The 13,169-nt window shown below is 41.4% G+C and overlaps 1 long non-coding RNA gene across 2 annotated transcripts; it reads right to left on the minus strand.

The window, feature by feature from the left end:
• Positions 1-425: 425 nt before the first annotated feature.
• LOC128111807 (uncharacterized) lies at positions 426-12,099 on the minus strand. Of its 2 annotated transcripts, XR_008218707.1 has the most exons (4): positions 10,777-12,092; positions 8,254-8,640; positions 5,982-6,052; positions 426-2,498 (listed from the first exon to the last, which is right to left on the minus strand). It is a non-coding gene; the product is annotated as an uncharacterized LOC128111807 (long non-coding RNA). The 2 variants fall into 2 exon arrangements; XR_008218706.1 differs by having other exon boundaries at positions 8,254-12,099.
• Between the last annotated feature and the right edge of the window lie 1,070 nt (positions 12,100-13,169).

The raw sequence follows: 13,169 nt of genomic DNA on the forward strand, positions 1-13,169 counted from the left end.
AAGGTGCAAGAGTGTAGAGTATTTACCAGAGCAGTACAGGTACAAAAAGATCGAATAAGATACTCTTCAGCAGAGACGGAGATGCAGTGGGCTAATTGCCCTCCAGAAGGGCAAGCTTAATTCTTTTATAGTAGTTATGGGGCATTATTTTGTTTTGGACCACATGCCAGTTGTGTGGAATCCAGTTCTAAACAGGTAATTGGGCATCTCCCTATCTTGTTACACAGTAAATTTTACAGCATTAGATGCCTTTCTTGAGATTGGCCATTTGGGACAAGCCACTATGGTACCAGGAGTCAGCCTTTAAACATTTGTATAAAACATCACCAGGCATGGGCCAGGCTCCAAGTCTGTAGTCAGGTTCTGATTGTTAAAGTAGAGGACTTTTTGCTTCTCTTTTTGTCTCTGCATGTCTTTTCTGTAACATCAGCAGGGTCAAATCACTAACAACGGACTTTATTTTTCTTTGGGATCTTATTCAGAGCTGAGTGGGGGGTCTTGAAGGGCCCTGGCTAGATTGCTGATCTCTCATAGGGTCCTAGGACTGTAAAGCATAAAGGATTTGGTTGATATTTTGAAGAGTTTATGGAGTAGTTACTGTATAAGTTGGAGTCCAGAGACATTACTTGCAGGTTAAGAGGTCCTTAGGCACCAAAGGAACATGAATACAGATGTTGATGGTAATGGTTAGTATCCCTGAGATGAAACCATGTGGAGCTTAATGACCTGTGTTCTGGAAGATACCCATCATTCCAGAAGAGTAAGTAAGCAGTCTTTAAAAAAGGAGAATTATACCAGAAAGCAGACTCAGGTATATTAACCAGGAAAACCAGTCCCACATACCCTTCTATGGAGCCATTCCCCCAGACTGTCTCCTTCAGATCAGTACCCATACCTGCCATAATGCCTAGTCTCACTAAGAGGGGCGTCAGCTGGACAGCTCTCTTGGGTTGAGGGATTCTTAGAAGAGGTACAATGAAAGGGTGTTTATTAGGAGTAGTTTGGATACTAGTTATGAATGGTGTAGGCACAGAAACAACAGGCACAGGATGGTACAGGTGTCGGCACCATTAGTTGAAAGACAAGGATGGATGGCAGAGAGGTGGCTCCATAGGTAAAAGTGCTTGTCACATAAACCACAAGTCTGATGACCTGAGTTTGATCACAAGGACTGACACAAAAGCAAGATGCAGTGGTTTTTTTTTTATCTGTGATTCCAGAATCTCTATGGTGAGATGGGAGGCAGAGACAAGATAATCAGTCAGAAGCTTGCTCATGCAAGGTAGCAGGACAAATCTCTCTCACCTGCCAGTCCCACAGCCGCTCAGACCCGACCAAGAAAACACAGAGACTTATATTGGTTACAAACTGTATGGCCGTGGCAGGCTTCTTGCTAACTGTTCTTACAGCTTAAATTAATCCATTTCTATTAATCTATACCTTGCCAAGTGGCTCGTGGCTTACCGGCATCTTCACATGCTGTTTGTCATCGTGGTGGCTGGCAGTGTCTCTCTGACTCAGCCTTCCACTTCCCAGAATTCTCCTCCTTGTCCCGCCTACACTTCCTGCCTAGCCAATGGCCAATCAGTGTTTTATTTATTGACCAATCAGAGCAACACATTTGCCATACAGAACATCCCACAGCAGCTAGGCAAGCCTGAACAAAAGTACGTGCCACCCTACCATACAGACAGACTCACAAACAAGACAAACAGAAAGAAGAAAGTGGGGGTCCCAGCATTTACCTGCTGAAGGGACTGAATTTACACAACGTAGAGGGGCCTACTCACCAAAATATAGCGCTCAAGGGTGCTGCTCAACTAGCACTGTACATGAGTAAAGGGAGACAAACAGACCCTGTTCAAGTATCAAACTTCCCGGGTTTCGGCACCAGATGTAGCAGGGTCCTTTGCTGTTGTTCCCTTTGGGGGAGGGGGCCAAGTAGGCACAGAGTCAAACCGCATAGACTCTGTGAGAATGTCCAAACAACAGGCTCAGTTTATCCAGGAAGAGGCAAGCCTTATATACCCTCCACCCCACCCTGGGGGGAGGTCTGATGAATATGCATCAGCTGGGGTGACATGGCTGCCTCTCATTGGTCCAGGTCATCTCCAGATTATGTTTCAGCTGCTGTTGCTAAGACCATTAGGCAGACCCAGGTTGGCTCTCAGAAAGTATCTTTTTCACTTGTTTGGGCCAGCTGGCCCTCAAGCCTGTTAGGGATGAGTCATCCCACACATGTAGGCTTCTTTCCAGAAATTTTCATTTACACATTTTTCTTCTTATCTAGTTTATTATCTCCCAAGGTCACTTGCAGGTGGAGGAGGTAGTAATAGGTAGTAGTCTAGGTGTTCTCTTTGTAGTCCAATTCCTCTATTTTATCTCCAAATCCTGAAGAAAGTTCATGATAAAAACCCGTTTAAACCATTTCTGTCCACCAATCCAGGTACACAGAGGGCACCAGAAAAAAAGCTTCAATCTGAAGAGGTTAATTATACCTGAAAGGACAAAAAGAATCAATAATTCCAGCACAGTTAATCAAAAGAGGGAAAACATGTATAACAAAATAACAAGAATTAGTAAGCAGTGTTCAATAATAACCATCAACATTAATGGTCTCAATTCCTGCAATAAAAAGACAAAGAGTACCAGATTAGAAAACAGGGATTAGAAAACAGGGTCCATCTTTTTGCTGCATCCAAGAAACCTCTCACCACCAAGGAAAGACATCATGAGGGTAAAATGATGGGAAAGGGTATTCCAAACAAATGGACCTAAGAAGCAAGGGAGTGTAGTTATTTTAATATCTGACAAAATAGACTTCAAACCACAATTAATCTTATTAATTTTAAGATTAAATTTGGTTAATAGGGAAAGACACTGCATACTCATAAAGAAAAAAGTCTATAAATGGATAATTCTAAATATTTATGTAACAAACACAAGGGCACTGAATTTCAAAAAAGAAACACTACAGCTGAAATCACATACTGACTCTTACACAGTGTTAGTTGGTGACTTCAGTACCCCACTGGTGAGCCAGCAGACAGAGCATCCAAACAAAAACTAAACAGAGAAACAGCTACAGAACATTACACCCAAACACTAAAGAAAACACATTATTCTTTTTTTTTTTTTTTTTTTTTTTTTTTTTGGTTTTTCGAGACAGGGTTTCTCTGTGTAGCTTTGCGCCTTTCCTGGAACTCACTTGGTAGTCCAGGCTGGCCTCGAACTCACAGAGATCCGCCTGGCTCTGCCTCCCGAGTGCTGGGATTAAAGGCGTGCGCCACCACCGCCCGGCAAACACATTATTCTTAAGCGGCCCATTAAACTCTCCTGTGGTGCTTTGAAAAAAAATGGCCCCCATAGGGAGTGGCACTATTAGGAGGTACTGGAGTAGATATGGCCTTGTTGGAGAAAGTGTGCCACTGTGGGATTGGGCTTTGAGTTCTCCTATGCTGAAGCTATGCCCAGTGACACAGTTCACTTCCTGTTGCCTGCGGATCAAGATGTAGAACTCTCAGCTCCTTCTCCAGCACCATGTCTGCCTGCATGCCGCCATGTCCCAACATGATATAATGGACTAAATCTCTGAAACTATAAGCCAGCCCCAATGAAATGTTTTCCTTTAGAAGACTTACATGGTCATGGTGTCTCTTCACAGCAATAGAAATCCTAAGTAAGACATCTCCAAACCTGACCACATATTGAGACATAAAGCAAGTCTTTGAAATAATACCCTGCATCCTATCTGATCACTACGTCTTAAGGTGGACATCAAGAACAGTAATGATAGAAAGTACACAAACTCCATGAAGCAAAGCAACTCACCACTGAATGAAAACTGGGTCAAGACAGATATCAAAAAGGAAACTACAACCTTTTTAGAATTTAATGAAGATGAAATACAACTTGCCAAAACCTATGGGAAACACTAAGTGCCTACATAAAAAACTAGGGACATCTCATATTAATCAATTAATGATATACTTCAAAGCTCTAGAAAGACAAGAAGCGATAAGACCCAAAAAGAATAGGCAGAAAGAAATAATCAAACTCGGGGCTGAAGTCAGCTAAACAGAAACAACAACTGAAAAGGCAAAATACAGCCTCCAAGAAGTGAAGAGTTGGTTCTTGAGAAAATCAACAAGATTCACAAACTTGAAGGTAAATTAACCTAGACCTGCATATCAGGCAATAGAGTGAGAAGAGCCTAAATACCAACCGTATCATGAAACACAGCTCTGCGGTCAAGGCCTTATATAAAATAAACAGGCTTCATAATGAAGAAGGAAAGAAAAATATATGTTCTACATTTAGTATTTTTATTTTATTTTATAAACTTTATTATTAAAACTTGTAAAAAAAACATCACAAAATATGCATTATTTTAATATGAACAGATGTAGTCTAGCTGCTGCCTTGCACTGTTACAGTTTTATAATATCTGTGTGAGACAGAGACAGGAGTTTTACTGAGTTTTCCTCCTGCCTGTTTGAGCTGAATCCCCATTAGCTTATCTTGAAAAAGCAAACATTTACAAAGCTATCCTAAGAAATAGTTGCCAAGTTGTCTAGTTAAATTATAAAACACCATTGTTACTGAAGAAAAATGACCTAACAGCTACACATATCTGGGTCTGTAAATATGCTTAAGGTGCAATACAAACTTCCCTTCGGAGATCACAGAGCCTAGAGACCACTGTAGATGCTCACATAGACAGAGCCTAGAGACCACTGTAGATGCTCACATAGACAGAGCCTAGAGACCACTGTAGATGCTCACATAGACAGAGCCTAGAGACCACTGTAGATGCTCACATAGACAGAGCCTGGAGACCACTGTAGATGCTCACATAGACAGAGCCTAGAGACCACTGTAGATGCTCACATAGACAGAGCCTGGAGACCACTGTAGATGCTCACATAGACAGAGCCTGGAGACCACTGTAGATGCTCACATAGACAGAGCCTAGAGACCACTGTAGATGCTCACATAGACAGAGCCTAGAGACCACTGTAGATGCTCACATAGACAGAGCCTGGAGACCACTGTAGATGCTCACATAGACAGAGCCTAGAAACCACTGTAAATGCTCACATAGACAAAACCTTTAGACATTCATATACTTTTCACTTAACTATTGGCTGTTTAACGGTGTATTCTTCTTTAAATTATAGAGCACAACATTATTAAGCAGCGACATTAATCACGTAAAAACAGAACAAAATGTGTTAGGAAAAGTCATCCTCTCCCTGTGTCTTTGTATACAACCTAGCTCTGCCATATGAAGTCATTTTTTTTTCTTGTGTTTCTAGGGGGGCTCTTGCATATCATAGGAGAAAAGAGCATCCTTCACTTGGGAATTGTGATGTTGTGCTGCACCTGCTCCTCAGACACAGTTGGAGCTCGTGAACCTTTATCACTTGCTGGGTCGGCCTGGTGCTTCCTTAGACAGTAAAGTCCCTGGCAGCAATGTTGGGCTTATGCTTTGGCAGCCTGGAGAGCTTAGAAAAGAAGGTAAGTGAAACTGACCTCGCAGAAATAATCTCCCAAAGATTATCTTTTCAAAAAATGTATCCCTGTTTTAAAATTTAATAATTTTAATTTTTATTTCACCAATGGCCTGATATTTCACGATGTGGTGCTTTTAGGGAAACATTCTTATTATCAGCAGCTCAAGTGTTTTCCTTTGTTCCTAATGTCTTTATCCCTCAGCTCCCCTTCTGTTGTTTATGAATCAGGAGTTCTGGTAGTGTGTTGAAGCAGTAAGCCTGTCCGCACCCACTAATCCTCAGGATCAACTCTCAGCAAGGAAAAGACCTTGTGTGATCTTCAGAGAGATTAGACAGAGGAGGTTTAACCATAGTGTGAATGCAGTGCCCAGAGCAGCATGGAGAGGAGGGGAGGTGGTCTTGTGTCCTGGAACTCCACAGTTGTTCAGTGCAGGCAGTATGAAGAACCAGACCCCAGATACTCACCTTATACCGTGGTGTGGATAACAGAGGCGGAGATGAGGGCCTATCACCGTTTCTTAGGAAGCTGCATCAGCCTGGAATACAGGGCAAAAGAAGGTAATGGTGACTTTGCATTTGCTGTTATTTATCCTCTTTGCCAGTGGAGTACAGCTTACCTAAGAAGTTTTACATTAAAAGAATTATTTTATAATCATGTTTCTCGTTAAGGAGTTTAGAAAGGAGTTTTAAAGGAGTACCAATTAGCTATTATGATGCTGTAAATAGTCATTTATTGAGATAGGGTCACAATAAAAATAGGCAATCAGAACTGGGTTGTGAGGTTCAGGAGGGCTTAATTTCAAAGCCCAGACAAGTGTGTGTATCTATAAGTGTTTTATATCTACATGTGTTATAAATATCACCTACCAATGTGATAGATAATTGGTTCATCATAGGTAAAGGGGTGGTTATTTTAAAGTTTTTGTTCAGTTGTATTTTCTATTTAAAAAGGAACTGAATTGTATTGCTTTTATAAAATGAAATTAAGAATTAAGGAGGGTCTTCTCTCAGTGTGTCTGCTATGGACTTGGAAGCCAGCAATGCAAATACTCTTACCTGAAACACTTACTTGTTTCTTAGGCTGCTTCTACCATGGAGGGCCTTGCTGCTGGACCTTTGCTGTTCTCGTGGAGGGCCTCTCTGTGGGCCACTACTGTTCTCAATTAGATCCTTATTTACAGACATCTGCTGCTATAATTGAGGGTCTCACTTACAAATCTCTGCTGGTCCCAAGGAGGGACTCCATTATGGGCCTCTGCTGTTGCTGTGGGGGCTCACCGATGAGCATCTGCTGTTCCCATGGAGGACCTCAATTATGGTCCCCTACTGTTCACAAGAAGGGCCTCATTTATAGGCCCACGCTGTTTCTGTGGAGGCCTCATTATGGGACTCTGTTGTTCCTATGGAGGCCTCACGAATGGGCCTGTGCTGTGCCTATGGAGGCCTTACATATAGGACACTGCTGTTTCTGTGGAGGCCTCATTATGAGCCCCTTCTGTTCTTATGGAGGACTCACTTATGGTAATCTGCTGTTGCAGTAGAGGCCTCACTGATGGGCCTCTCTTGTTCCTATGGAGGCCTCAGTTATGGGACTGTAATGTTCCTAAGGAGGCTACATGTATTGGCCTCTGCTGTTCCTTATGAGATCTCACATAGGGGCCTGTGCTATTCCCAAGGAAGGCCACACTTATGGGTCTCTCATACTTCTATGGAGGGCCTCACTGATGGACCTTTGCTGCTCCTAAAGATGACCTCCCTTATGGGCTTCTGCTCTTCCCATATAGAGCCTCACTGTGTTAACCCCATTGGTTGAGTATAAAGCCATCATCACAGTTTCAAGATAGATTTGAAGCAAGCTTTTATTTTATAGTGCCCAGGAGGATATACTCTGCCCATGTCCATACCCAGTTCCTAGGAAATGCCCCCAAATCACATTTTACATCAGCTTAAAAAGGCCAAACCTACAGTTTACTACATTTCTCATCAGGTCCAATCAGGTAGAGGCATACATCCTACCCTATTTTGCCTGCATACTTCCTGCCTATATCCAATCAAGGGCATCCTGATACATTTCCTACCCACCTACGTCTAACTCACATGTGATCAAGCACATCGGTTGTGGATGGGTCAAACAACGTATTTAGGGGAGTGGATACATGTGGCTTATTATTTCTCATAAATAATAGCCTCTAGCATTTCAGGAACTATCTGTCCTTGGGCAAGGTGACTGCAGATCAGGGGCATTTTGGTTTCATGGATCTCTTAGGCATAGTAATTTAAACTTAAAATTTAACCCAGGCTTTCCTTCCTTCCACCTTGAGTTATACACTGTATCAAGTCCTAGACTCTGTGATAGGTACATGTATATATTAGGATCTAATAACCATAAGCTTAATGGTACCCAGACAGGACTTATCACTTAGTTAAAGCATTAGTGATATAAGAGCCAACAGAAATGAGCAGAAACAGAAGATCCAAAGGCCCTGTGATGGCTGACATCAGAGTTACTATCTAGAAGGAGCCTGGAAATGAGAATGGGGACCAATTATTTATTTCATTTCAGGTTTCCTTTTTTGCAGTGCTTTTGTTGAACATACCCAGATTATCTCTAATAATTCCTCAGTGGTTTATATAGAAACAACAATTTTCTCTTGAAGCCACACAATAACCTCTGTTTTACATAGAGCAGGTTGAGTACCCTATAATATTGTAGAAATGTTTCAGCTAATGAATTTACCTGTTGCTAGATCTGGGTCTATTTGGTTTTAATAGGTGCCTTTCCCAACATGCCAATAGGCACTGTAGGTAGTTATTTTGTCTCCTGTGCCAGGGAGTATTCTTTTGATCTAACATTCCAGCCTATTGGGGACAAGGGACGATGTATTCTCTTCTGTAACTCCTTCCTGCTGAAACTAGGACATTGTTGTCAGGGCCCAGGAAGGTTGGAATGCTAGTCAAATGGAGGAAGGAATTCAGGCAATGGAGCATTCATCAGAAGCATCTGGTTTGCTGATCCAGCTCAAGACAGGGAGCAATCACATTGGTTGGATTGATCCACAGCTGTTTGGAGCAGGTTGTAGTTAGCAGCTAATGCTTGGATGGTGTCTGTCAGCTGAGTGGAAATCTGCTGAGACAGATATAGAGTAGGGACAGAAGTTAAAATTCAGGAATATAAAGGAACATTTTTGTCTTAGGGTTTCTATTGCTGTGAAGAGAGACAGCATAACCATGGCAACTCGTATAAAGGAAAAACATTTAATGGAGGCAGCTTACATTTTCAGAGGTTTAGTCCATTATCATCATGGTGCAACATTGTAACAAACAGGCAGACTAGGTGCTGGAGAAGAAGCTGAGATTGGAGAAGGAGCTATGTCTTGATCTCACAGGCAACAGGAAGTGAATTGAGAAACTGGACATGGCTTGAACATATATGAGACCTTAGAGCCCACCTCCACAGTGACACAATTTCTCCAACAAGGACACACTTTCTAATAGTGCCATTCCCTTGGGTGCTGTGGGATGGTCTGTATGTCAAATTGTTGCTCTGATTAATCAATAAATAAAACACTGATTGGCCAGTAGCCAGGCAGGAAGTATAGGTGGGACTAACAGAGAGGAGAACTGAGAGAACAGGAAGGCAGAGGGAGTCACTGCCAGCCGCCGCCATGACAAGCAGCACGTGAAGATGCCGGTAAGCCACGAGCCATGTGGCAAGGTATAGATTTATAGAAATGGATTAATTTAAGATGTAAGAACTAGATAGATAGAAGCCTGAGCCATTAGGCCAAACAATTTAAATAATATAAGCGTCTGTGTGTTTATTTTATAAGTGGACTGTCAGACTGCCGGGACTTGGTGGGACCCAGAGAGAAAACTCTACAGCTACACTTGGGGGGCATTTATTTTCAAACCAGCAGTCTTACATTGGGAACTTTCAGGACCATAGTCCTAGTAGTTAAGGGAAGGGAGGAGTACCAACCCCAGAGAGAGAGAGAGAGAGAGAGAGAGAGAGAGAGAGAGAGAGAGAGAGAGAGATCCCATCCCCAGGACTAGAAAAGTCAGGAAATGTAGGCTGTATTTATCTGAATTCCTTTTGATCTGTAAGAAGTGGATCCAAGTCGTGTGACTCCCTTGATTCTCTGAAGGTTATATCAGCTTTTTTCTTTTCTTTTTTTTAGTTTACAAAAAGTCCCAAAGGTTTTAGATATATTAGCATTACCAATCTGAAATCCATATTGTAGAAAAGTCAGTAATAGGTGTCTACAAAACAACTAGAGTATAACTCACACCTTTGAGCCCTAGAAAAGCTGTAGATTGGCTTAAAAAGTATGAACATTTTTTCCTGCCTAGAGAGCCAAATATAGCTTGATGAGAAACACCTTAAGTCTGTACTTAGAAGACAATTAAAAGAAATTTAAAAACTTGAGCTTGTGCCTAAACACTAAGTAGATCCTGGTAAGCTCATGAGAATGCCGTTGATCAATGTTAAAACTCTGAACTTTTGAAATCCTAGTATAACAATAGGTTAAAAGGGAGAAACAGATCTGAACCATTTCCCATTTTTCTCATGCATTAAATCACTTTCTTACACCTTTACAACTTGTATTTACACATCTGAAATCATTTTCTTTCTTTTTTTTTTTTCCAGAGCTGAGGACTGAACCCAGGGCCTCGTGCTTGCTAGGCAAGCCCTCTGCCACTGAGCTAAATCCCCAACCCCTGAAATCATTTTATTAGGCCATCAGAACTTACTTAAGCTTTCACAACCTCAGACCTTTCTCTTAGAACACTTGGATCCTCAGAACTTACATAGACTCTCATATCCTCAGACCTTTATATACCTTAGAACATTTTCTTAGACCCTCAAAACTTGCATAGACTTTTAATCCTTTTTCTTTCCATCTAATCATTTACCAGAGACATAGTCATTGCAAATCATGTTCCTTTAGTGGAAAGTTACATCTGAAATATGTTTATCTTTTAATATGAAGCCTGTTAGCAAGGCAAACCTGTCTAGCCTTTCTCAACAGGAGACCTAGTAGTTCTAGAAAAATCAAGGCTTGATTTTTATATATGAAATCAGCTAACAAGGTGGCTGTAGCCTTGGAGAAGAACCTGGTTGCCTGCTGGGGCTAAGCTGACAAAGACATAGTCAGCTTAGCTGTCAATACCATCAGAGATCAAGGAGGATAAATGACAGTAGAAAGTATAATCCAAATGCCCTGTGTATCAATTAAAATGACAGAGACTAGTCCATTACCCAGATGGTCATATCAGGCTCCTGTGGTCTCGTTGGCATTGGGGGCAGAGGTACCAGGATAGCATCAGTCTTCAGCCACGAGACCCAATAGATGAGAGGCTTTCCTGTGGAGGAGAAACATGGTGGGGACTGACCTTACTTTGTCCAGGCAAAGTGGGGCGATGAACTCTCACTGTCCTGCTTGTACACAGTTTGGGCTGGGTTCTGGTGGCTGATGCAGCCTTGGGGCAGTCTTTCCCAGTGGTTAGCATTACCATGATCCAGGTGAAGTTTTCATGGTGCCCTGTCATCTTCTTTGGAGATTTTGGGGTCACTGGTAGGAGCTGTGGGTCTCTGTCATGCTAAGCTTTTTCCATTAAACATTTTAATACCATATTCATCAGATCTCTGACAAGTTTGAGGACCATTATCTATTAAGTATATCTGAGGTAAAAACCCTAGGCTTAACCTTATAAAACACATATAGGAGGCTAAATAAAGCTTTTTCCTATAATAATTACATTAGTGTTTGGCATGACTACAATTATAGTTCTGAACATATTAAAGAATTTGATCCTTTATGAGGTGACTATTTACTTGCATGTCTTAATCATCTTTCACAGTTTACAAGTTAGCCATAAATAATGACAATTTCTGAATTGAAGCTCTTTTAGTATCAAATAAAACTTTGAACTCATAAACACAGTCCACAGAGAGACTGGGAATGTTTCTGATCCTTTGATAGTACACTGTTACAGAATATAACAGTTTTTTTATATGATTCAGTTTATCAAAAATAGCTTAAGCTTAACAAAGTTAGGAAAGACAAGGAGGCTAGATGTACATTCTTAAGCATGAATAGACCCTGGGTAAGGAGTGACATTCTCTAAGCCAGTGGTTCTCAAACTACCCAGTGTTGTGATCCCTTCCTCCCCCAACCACAAAATCATTCCTGTTGTAATTTTACAACAACACTTTTGCCACTGTTAGGAAATGCAATGCAAACATCTAGCAGGCAGGTGGTCCTAGGATACCCCTGTAAAAAGGTCTTTCTATGCCCAGAGGATCATAACCCATTGGGGAGAAGCTGCTCCAAGCCCTTTGCCACACTGCTTAGGTCATTGTCTTGCTGCACTATAAGATGGGAATACCCCAGTTTCTGCTGTTTAGCATTTGGTGCTCATGTCTGTGGCCCGAATTCTTAACCTTTTTATTTATAAGTTCAAATATTAATAATATGAGGCATTTTATAAACTTAAAATATCTCATAGCCTTAAAAGTTTAAATGTTTTTAAGGCTGTTTCTTAAAAGATACCTGGTTTTATTAAGTTTAAATTTTCTATAAAACTGCCAAATTTCCTCTTAAAAAAGTTTAAAATTTCTCAACTCTGTGCTCTTGCAGTATCAAAACATTAAAGTGCCCCTTTTTAACTTTAAGAGGAAAGAGGCAGGGCATAGCCACAATCTGCATAAGGCAAAACCAAGCTCCAAGAGTGCAAACAAATTCAAAGTTCAGTATCTGGGATTCATTCACAATCCTTTGGACTTCCCTGAGGGGTTAGATCACCTCTTTGTTCCAGCTCTCAGCAGCATATACACAGCCTGCCCTCGAGATCCCAGTCAGCTCCATTTCATTGTGGCTGGTGCTTCTGGTGACTGTTACTTGGCACCGGCATTTCCAAAACTGCTAGGGTCCACCATTGCAACTAAGCTCTCTTTAGGAACTGTAGCCCGGACACACTGTTGCAAGCCTCAGCTGTTCCCCATGACCCCTTCATGTCTTTTAAACCGTCACCAACTGGGTGACTCTATGTTACCAAGTTTTGCTGCCAGCACAAGGTACATTCTTGCATATGAAGGCATGGAGGTGCAGCTTTATTACCTTATTAAACAAACATTATTTTTAAATCCCGTCTTTTATAAACCTTGTTTTTAGGACAGGACAGAATAGGACAAGACAAGACAGAACAGGAATTATCCAAAATTCCATCCTAATCCAAAATATCTTGGAGACCTGTTGTTACCTCCTTGGTAGGCCTGTGCCATGCGGTCACCTTTAATCAAGATGGTGGTGAAGTCACATGACATTCATCTTCCCCCAAACCTAAATATGGTAGCAGTACATGAGTTGGTTATATTCCAAAATGGAATCATGCCACATGGTTCCTTTAAGATTACCTGTGCAGGGTTGGGGATTTAGCTCAGTGGTAGAGCCCTTGCCTAGCAAGGGCAAGGCCCTGGGTTCGGTCTTCAGCTCAAAAAAAAAAATTACCTATGCATAGAGTTTTAACTCTCAACCCCCACTGCGACTAGTTTTAAGTTAACTTTTTTCATAGATTTTACAGACTTTTAGCCATATCCAATAAAACAAACATATAAATACTGAGGTATAGAATGTTCACATAAACCAAATC

The sequence above is a fragment of the Peromyscus californicus genome, unplaced genomic scaffold (assembly GCF_007827085.1).
Source record: "Peromyscus californicus insignis strain IS unplaced genomic scaffold, ASM782708v3 Scaffold_16__1_contigs__length_79575227, whole genome shotgun sequence".
NCBI classification, from domain to species: Eukaryota; Metazoa; Chordata; class Mammalia; order Rodentia; family Cricetidae; genus Peromyscus; species Peromyscus californicus.